General features: G+C 44.3%; 1 long non-coding RNA gene across 1 annotated transcript; it reads left to right on the top strand.

Annotated features, from left to right (window-relative positions):
- The first annotated feature begins 225 nt into the window (after nt 1-225).
- On the top strand, nt 226-1,121 carry LOC120487561 (uncharacterized). The gene is made up of 2 exons (XR_005624458.2): nt 226-495; nt 1,034-1,121. It is a non-coding gene; the product is annotated as an uncharacterized LOC120487561 (long non-coding RNA).
- Nucleotides 1,122-9,915: the final 8,794 nt, after the last annotated feature.

The following is a 9,915-nucleotide window of genomic DNA, read 5'->3' as shown; positions in this document are numbered from 1 at the left end:
GTGCATGAAGGGGCCCGCAGAATCAAGAGTCTGAGTTTTCACTACTTTCGATTCAATATCCAAATAAATCACATGTTTTGCCATTTCTTGAATTGAAAGTTGACCATAAACCATGGCTGCGTTCCAAACCGCATACTTCCCTACTATTTAGTATGGGAAAAAGAGTAGGCGAGCAAAAAAGTATGAATGAATCCAAAAGAGTAGGCGAGAATTACCTGGGTGATTGTCGCGAGATTCGGACTTAAGTGCGTTCCAATATGCCTACTTTCCTACTATATAGTAGGCGAAAACAGTACGTGAAGGAAGCAGTACGTTCGAAACATCAGTTTTCATAAAAAGAGTAGGCGAGAAGTTCCCGGATGGCTTACTGCTTCCGCCCAGATTTTTGAGTGCTTTTCCACGGCTACTCATGATACTCATCTATCCCAGGAGGCCACGCGAGAGGATACGTCAATATCAACATCGCGGAGATAAGCGACGCGGGGGTTTTCAAATGTGAGTAAATACGGTTCATTGTGTTTAAATCGTATGTGTTAAACTACTATAGAGTAAACGTTTTAACTGTTGAACGTCTAAAGGAGTTAGACAGTGTAGTATAATTGTGATTTTGCTGTAAACACATGTTTTATTATGTATAGCTAACAGGGGAGCTCCAGTAACCGTAAAGTTACGTTTCCAACGTGTATTTACATAACCATACATCTTAAATACGCTTATTTAAAATGTCTATTTACATCAGGAAGGAAAATATTGTATAAGTATTGCAGGTGAGCACATCCCAACATGAAAAATACATGTGTGTGCTATTATGTAGGATAATTCTGTTGTCAACACTGCTTACATTAGACAAATTATGTGCTGTCAATAAAAACATCTATAAAGTAACTAAACATGATATATATTTAATTTGTCCCTTATTGGTGTTGATATATTGAGGAACATTTAAGTTGGATTAAAAGTGAGTTAACACATCAACCTCAGCATGTAAATGCAGTGTTGAGCTCGTAATGTGAATCTTGTCTGTATGTTACAGGGACAGGAGAACACGCGTGTGTTTATCCGGTGGAGAGAGGCTCATGATGCTGAATGCTGTCATCAAAGAATGGGAACCGCTGTGTTGAGTCGGCAGTAGGGTTTGGGGTTCAGTGTCTGTAAATACATGCTTGTAGTTTGAATAAAGCTGTTTCATGTGTTGACTTGTATGCATTTGTTTATTGTGATGGTTACTTTTATTTACTTTTATTTGTTCTTTTACTCATTTATTCATGTTTCTTATTGTTGTCAGTATATAAAATGTAATTAATTTATGCATTAATTCATCGATTGACTGACAATGGGCTTTATGCCCAGCTGCACTACTTCCTGAACTTCAGCCAGCTCCTTGTTTCCTGTCTGCCATTATTGGCCAAATTGATTAATTCAGATGTGCTTAACCTCAGTAGTCATGGCAACAATAATCAGACACACCTGAATTAATCAATTTGGCCAATTATGGCAGACAGGAAACAAGAAGCTGGCTGAAGTTCAGGAAGTAGTGCAGCTGGGCATAAAGCCAATTGAGATGTTTCACTGCATTTAGCAATATAAATGAATTCATGCATTACTGTCATATTACAAAACAAATTACATTTTGCTTGTTTTATTAAATTATATTTTTAGTATATAAAAAGTTATATAAGTATTGGTCAGCATTTAATATTATTATTTTGTTTAAGTTTTGGGGTGGGCTAACAATGAAATTCATTCTGAGGTAATATTAATTTTTAAGCAGTGATACTTACATTTTTTGAGTATAAAATCAACAGTTTTCTCCAAAAGAGATCTTCAAGCAGCTGCCCGTCTCCTTTGTGCAGACGTTACAAACGCTGTTCTAGGTTGTGCTGTGAAGTTACTGATGTTATGAAGTGTTAGAGCACCTGTCGCTCATATAATTTAAACTTATTATATGCAAGATCATGGAAAGATACTATAGTTTATGTAACAATCATAGTGACAAAACAGAAAATATAAAGATCATTGGTTTGTGTACATCATAATATGACATAAAATTATATTTATACACAGGAAATAAGAACAATAAAAAAGGCTAAATATCTTCATTATAGTTCTTTATAATACATAAAAAAGTAGTTATATCTGAGGGATGAAACGAGGTAAATTCATGAAGAAAAAGAGGAAAACTTAAAGGAGAAACTTTTTGGGTATAAAATAAAGAAATTAACAACATAATCAAGAGATGATGATTTTGGGGTTTCTTAATAAAACAAATATCGTTAGAATAACACTGTTGGTCACATTAGTAGGGTTTAAAATATAACAACTTAAATCAACCCTAAATGTATTCACAAAATAAATAGGCAGCTGTTTCTTCAACAATACCACAACAAAATGAGCAAGTTTCATCAATATCAAGATATTTATAGGTAGATTAATTAAACGTATCGTTCATATTTTTTTTTATTGCATGAAGGTGTTGCGCTTGTGATAACGCGTAGTAGGTCACATGATAACGTCAACATGGCAGATGTCCGGTTCGCATTCATACTCAACGAGATTTGGCTATAAAGTACCTACTCTTTTAGTAGCTCGCGCTCGATGAGTACTTATTGAAATTAAGTACCTACTCATTGAGTATGCGGTTTGGAACGCAGCCCTCATGTTTTTCTGATTGACAGTGGCGCCTCTGTCTGCTCCCTAAGTTCAAATGTGTACTCAGGCTCCGTCACAGGAAAGAAAATTAATTCTGTGGGCATAAATAATGTTCCTGTGAAATGCGATTTGACACCATCTTTACCGATTACCAGTAATGACGTGCCGTCATTGTTTAAAATGCATGCTTTTGCAATCATACCGAATTCACCATTCTGTCTATTAGGTAGAGACTTGATGCATAAGCTAGGTATGAAATTGGAATTTGAATCTAACTCTCTGACACTTCTGTTTCCCGCAGTTTTCTCCATTACGACCGATACAGGAAGTGCTCTTGTTGAGGATTCATCTGCAACTGTGCTGACACCAGAAATTTCGGGTGTCAACCCTCAATTGTGGGCGAAACACAAAGATGACGTAGGGTTAATAAATGTTCAGCCCTATAGGGCGAATTTGATAACCACTAGGCCTGTGTTTCAAAAACAATACCCACTTTCAAAGGAAAAAGAGGAGGGAATTTCACCCCTCATTGAACAATTCCTGAGTCAAGGCATTCTGATCCGAACTCATTCACCTTATAACACACCAATCAATCCAATTAAGAAAGCAAATGGTTCTTGGCGTTTAACACAAGATTTAAGAAAAATTAATGATTTGATAAAACCACTTGCTCCGATTGTGCCAGATGTGCAGAATATAATAAATTCAATTCCTTCAGCACATACATTTCATTCTGTTATTGATTTAAGCTCAGCCTTTTTCAACATTCCTGTTGATCGTGACACTCAGCCATTGTTTGCATTTTGTTTTCAGAATTGTCAATACACGTGGACGAGACTCCCTCAAGGGTTCAGAGATTCTCCGGCTGTCTTCTCCTCAGTAGTGCACGATACACTGAAAGATGTCAAACTCCCACCAGACACCTGCTTGCTCCAATATGCTGATGACATTCTGGTCACTGGTGCCTCTGAGGACATGTGTGCTGCTGCCTCAAAGATTGTGTGCAACATTCTAGCTGAAGCTGGATTCAAGGCATCTAAAGAGAAACTTCAATGGGTGCAGAGGAAGGTTACTTACCTCGGACATGAACTGTCACAAGGCAAAGTTCGTCTGTCTGCGGACAGGATCAAAGCCATTGCTACATTCAAGCATCCATCCACACGGAAGCAAATGCAAAGCTTTCTGGGACTGGTCAATTACTGTCGACTGTGGGTGCCTAACTGTTCCAAGTATGACAAAATCCTGCGTGAAGCTACGCTGGGTGACATGGAGGACATTGCATGGACAAGTGAGATGAATCAAGCATTCAGACATTTGAAATCCTCACTCTTAAGGCCGCCTGCCCTCGGCCTACCTTGTTACACCCAAGACTTTCATTTGTACGTGTACGAAAACGGAGGCACAGCCGCTGCAATCCTGGCCCAAGAGCATGGGGGCACTTTCCGTCCAGTAGCTTATTTATCTAAGACCCTGGATTCAGTAGCCAGGGGACTCCCAGCCTGTTTGCGTGCAGTGGCCGCCACAGCTGTCATGATACAAGATGCTGAAAAAGTTGTTTTATCGCATCCACTCATTGTGCATGTCTCTCATCAGGTAGGAGCCATCATGCATAACATTTCTACTCAACACATGACTGCCCAACGCCGTTCAGGCTATGAGGCTATTTTGTTAGCAACTGCTAATTTAACGTTGAAAGTAACTTCTGTTCTTCATGGCCCTACTGTACATTTGCACAGATTGCTGACGCAAGGTGAATTCGAGAGTGACGACCATGACTGCCTGACCAGGATCCAAACTTATACTGCCTGCAGGCCAGACGTTTCTACGTCTGTCCTGGAGGAGGGAAAGCATTGGTATATTGATGGATCCTGCTTTAAGCCAAATGACAGTACATATTTGTGTGGTTACGCTATTGTTGAATTACCTGATAAAGTAATTGAAGCGCATTCACTGCCATATAAATCAGCACAAGTTGCAGAACTGATTGCATTAACAAGAGCTTGTCAATTGGCTAAAGGTCAGTGCATCAATATATACACTGACTCCAAATATGCGTACGGTGTAGTCCATGATTTTGCTAAATTATGGGAGGAAAGAAACTTCAAAACCTCCGATGGAAAACCAATTTCGCATCATAATGTTGTGGCTGAACTGATTAGTGCAGCACAGCAACCATTGAAGCTTGCAGTTATTAAAGTAGCTGGTCATAAAACAGGTGAATCTGATGAAGCCAAAGGAAACAGATTTGCAGATGAAGTAGCAAAATGGGCAGCAAAAGAAGCAATATGTAGTCCACATGTAAGTGAACAAAGCAATGAAGTGCCGATGATGAATTCGTCGTTGATTAATGATTTGGATGTTAAAATACTGCAAGCAAATCCTACTCAAGAGGATTTGACTCATTGGGCAGCCAATGAAGTGAAACCAGATCAAGCTGGTATTTTAAGAGATAAGCAAGGTAGAATCGCACTACCAGCATCCACAGTTGTAATGCTGTGCAGACATTATCATGGTGTATCACATGTGTCGAAAGAGAAAGTGATACAAAATTTGAATCGATCATACTGCATAGCCAATGTTCGAAGAAATACTTTGTTGATATTGGATGCTTGTCTAGTGTGTGCTCAAACCAACAGGCACAAGGCAATCCGCCATGATGCTTTACCGCATCCAGAACTTCCGTTCCAATATTTACAGATTGATTTTACACACATGCCTCCATGTGGAAATCACAAGTATTTGCTCGTGATTATTGATCGATTTACTAAGTGGCCTGAAGCTTTTCCATGTGGAAAAGAAGACGCGAAGACAGTAGTAAAGATTCTTGCAAAAGAAATTATACCGCGCTTCGGTATTCCGACCGTGATAGCAAGCGACAATGGAACTCCGTTCACTTCTAAAGTTACACAATTATTAGCTAAAGAGCTGAAAATTAATTGGCATTTCCATATCCCGTACCATCCGGAATCTTGTTCGAACGCCGAACGACTTAATAAAACGATAAAAGAACGTCTAAATAAAGCGTGTCTAGATACGGGAAGAAATTGGGTTGATTTGTTGCCTGCCGTACTGACGGAAATAAGAATGTCTCCGTCAGCCACTACAAAAATGTCTCCATTTGAAATTCTCATGGGTAGACCTTTCCCGACCCCTTGGGTCAGAGGTCGCGCTGGCAATCTTTCCACAGGTGACACGGAGGTGATCATCGCAGATTATGTGGATTCCCTTGTTAGAACGTTAAATGGCATAAATGGTGATGTTTCTCTCTCTCTCCCTCTTCCCTCAGAAAAGCCAACTCATCCCTTTGTTCCAGGACAGTCGGTGTTGGTGAAGTGTCTAAAACCCACAAAGCTTGGGGAAGCGAATTATCTTGGGCCTGCCACTGTGATCGCTGTGACAAGGACCGGTGTTCTGACTGACCTCCAGCCGCAGTGGATCCATGCTAGCAGAGTGAAGGCAGCCCCGTCCCCAGGGAGCGTATAAGCCTATGTGGAGCTGGATATCCAGCACTTATCGAAAGGAGAACGAGGAAGAGAAGTAGACGAAAAAAGAAAAAAAAAAGAAAAACGAGATTGCTGATTTAAGTTAGCAATAAGTATCATTGAGTCCATCAAGTCATGTTTGCACAGTCGCTTTTATACCTGATTGTGCTAAAAAATCTGCTAATTTACACACAAGTGCTTATAAGCAGTGGTAATGAAACTTGGTTGGATGCTGTATTATCCGATTTATTAGGATGTTGATTTATCGTGCTATGAATACTTTCGTATCCTCTCAATATTCTCTAGCGAATAGAACTATCAAGTATTAATGATTTGAAGGAAATGTTTGATTGAAGGATTTTTTCGTGTATTATTCTGTAATAATGGACATGCTGATCATGTGATATGATAATTCTGTTATATGATAACTGTCATTATCAAAGGGGCCATTGTCAGAAATATAAGTCTTTTTAGTCTCAGCTATGTCCATTAGGCCAAAGAGTGTAAAGGCTCTATGAAGAGTTTATGCTTTGCTTGCACATTCCTCTGTATGTATGTGTGTAAGTTCAAACATCTGGAGAGTTTCTCCCTCTCCCCTTTCTGTTCTTCTTTCTTTTGTTACATATAGAAAGTATTCTAGGATCCCTAGGTTCTGAGGGTATTTTCAACGGATATTGACCATATTCGGAGTTATTATATAAATGTTATACAACGTATATATGATATGGCATGAGGTCATATATAATTCTATTGGATAAGACCAGATAACTCCCCTTGATATTTTCATATATATTTGCATGTCACATATGGGGAGGCTGAGCTATCTTTTCTGGCTCCCCCAGCGCTGGTGATTTTGATTCTGTATGGTCTGTTCACAACTCAATAAAAGGACGTGGAGGAAAAGGCACTTGTTGGAAGTCGTTCATTTCTAACATATTGTTTTAAACTTTTTGAGGAACCTTTGATCAGAAATGAGTTCAATATGTCAGATATGGACTTCTAAACCTAAACCTACCCCGCTCCACCCCTTGATCCCTAAACCCACCCCTAAACCTACCCAGCTCCACCCCATGATCCCTAAATTGACCCCTGGATCCTGGATGTTGTGTACTGCAATGAGGTCCTACTGGAAGGGTACTCAACATTTATTTTTTACTATGTAAACTCATTGTCACAGTGTCTAGATGTGTTCCCTTGTTTGTCCACTAGATATCCTCCTTCCCCACTGTGTCATTCACTATCTGGAACTGCATTTCCCATCATCCTGTTCTGTCACTTTCTGATCATTGCATTTAGCTGTTCCCCGTAATCATTGTTCCCAGCTGTTCTGTGTTAGTCTTGTTAGACATGTGTATATATTCCCTGTCTGTGTTAGTATGTGTATGGAGTCGTTGTATTTTGTGTCACACCACTTCATGTCTATGTTAATTTCTAGTTCCTGCTTGTTTGTTTCTTGTTTTGGACTGCTTTGATTATTGACCCTTGCCTGGCTGACTCGGATTTGGATTATACTTAATAAATACTGCTTTTGAATTTACCCCAGTTTCCTGTGTGTGGATCGTGACAGAACGACTCCGTCACACCCTAAATCCAGCGGTATGTTTTCAAACTTCTCTTCCCCAGCCACTGAGCGGGAGAGGAGAGATTATTTTCATGGAACCCGTCTAGTCATTTTTCGTGGGACCCGGGGAGGACGCAGAGGAGGAGGTGGTTGAGAAGAAGTTCAACACCACTCTCCACCCTGGCCACACCACTCTCCACCCTGGCCCCCCTTCGACCCTGGGCCAGTGAGGGACAGCTCAGAGCCAACATCTCACCGTCACAGACGGAGAAGTGGGAGGAAATGCACGTCTGCCCAGCGAGAGACTGTTCACGTCCCGTCTGCCCAGCGAGAGACTGTTCACGTCACATCTGCCCAGCGGGAGACTGTCCACGTCCCGTTGGCAAAGCGAGAGACTGTCCACGTCCCGTCGGCCCAGCGAGAGACTGTCCACGTCCCGTCGGCCCAGAGAGAGACTGCCCACGTCCCGTCTGCCCAGCGAGAGACTGTCCAGGTCTCGTCTGCCCAGCGAGAGACTGTTCACGTCTCGTCTGCCCAGCGAGAGACTGTTCACGTCCCGTCTGCCCGACGAAAGACTGATCAGGTCCCGTCTGTATCCCTGAGCAGGGACTATCTGGAGCGTCTGATTAAGACGTTGGAGAGACCTGTCCCTGAGCCGGTGCCTGTCCCTGAGCCGGTGCCTGTCCCTGAGCCGGTGCCTGTCCCTGAGCCGGTGCCTGTCCCTGAGCCGGTGCCTGTCCCTGAGCCGGAGCCTTTCCCTGAGCCGGAGCCTTTCCCTGAGCCGGAGCCTTTCCCTGAGCCGGAGCCTTTCCCTGAGCCAGTGCCTGTCCCTGAGCCGGTGCGAGAGACTGTTCCTGAGCCGGTGCCTGTCCCTGAGCCGGTGCCTGACCCTGAGCCGGTGCCTGTCCCTGTCCCTGAGCTGGAGCTCATGTTGGTTCAGGACCCAGCGTTTTTGTCTGTGTTTGTGTCTGTTCTTGTGACTGTGTCTGTTTTAGTGTCAGTTCCTGAGCCGGCGCCTGTTCCCGAGCCGGAGGCAGAGCCAGCGCCTGAGCCGGTGCCTTTCCCTGAGCCGGTGCCTGTCCCTGAGCCGGTGCCTGTCCCTGAGCCGGTGCGAGAGACTGTCCCTAAGCCAGCACCTGTTCCCGAGCCGGAGGCAGAGCCAGCGCCGGTTCCCGAGCCGGAGGCAGAGCCAGCGCCGGTTCCTGAGCCGGAAGCAGATCCAATGCCTGTTCCTGAGCCGGAAGCAGAACCAATGCCTGTTCCTGAGCCGGAGACAGAGCCAGTGCCTGTTCCTGCGCCGGAGGCAGAGCCAGTGCCTGTTCCTGAGCCGGAGTCTGTGCCCTGGCTGCCCGAAAGGTCTGCTCCGCCCTGGCCGCCCGAGGGGTCTGCACCGCCCTGGCCGCCCGAGGGGTCTGCACCGCCCTGGCCGCCCGAAAGGTCTGCTCCGCCCTGGCCACCCGAGGAGTCTTCATCGCCCTGGCCACCCGAGAGGTCTTCTCCGCCCTGGCCACCCGAAAGGTCTGCTCTGCCCTGGCCGCCCAAGGGCTCTTCGCCATCCTGGCCGCCCGAGGGGTCTTCACTGCCCTGGCCGCCCGAAGGGTCTTCAACGCCCTGGCCGCCCGAGGGGTCTTCACCGCCCTGGCCGCCCGAGGGGTCTTCACCGCCCTGGCCGTCCGAGGGGTCTGCACCGCCCTGGCCGCCTGATGGACTCTGTGTCTCGCCCTGGCCATTCGTTGGACTCGGTGTCTCGCCCTGGTCCCCGGTTAAGCCCTCACCCCTTGTTCCCGTCTCCCTTCATGGACCTGGCCCACCATCCCTCCCCCTGATCCTCCACCATTCCACCTCTCTCCTGAACTCTCGTGTCATGTTTTTTAATGTTGTCGTGGAGCGTCTGGTAGCCGCTCCGTAGAGGGGGGGTTATGTCACAGTGTCTAAATGTGTTCCCTTGTTTGTCCACTAGATGTCCTCCTTCCCCACTGTGTCATTCACTATCTGGAACTGCATTTCCCATCATCCTGTTCTGTCACTTTCTGATCATTGCACTCAGCTGTTCCCCGTAATCATTGTTCCCAGCTGTTCTGTGTTAGTCTTGTTAGACATGTGTATATATTCCCTGTCTGTGTTAGTATGTGTACGGAGTCGTTGTATTTTGTGTCACACCACTTCATGTCTATGTTAATTTCTAGTTCCTGCTTGATTGTTTCTTGTTTTGGACTGCTTTGA

Source organism: Pimephales promelas, chromosome 8 (genome assembly GCF_988280905.1).
Source record: "Pimephales promelas chromosome 8, fPimPro1.hap1.1, whole genome shotgun sequence".
Classification (NCBI taxonomy): Eukaryota; Metazoa; Chordata; class Actinopteri; order Cypriniformes; family Leuciscidae; genus Pimephales; species Pimephales promelas.
Note: the sequence above shows the minus strand (reverse complement) of the source record. Positions and strands in the feature narration are given on the sequence as shown.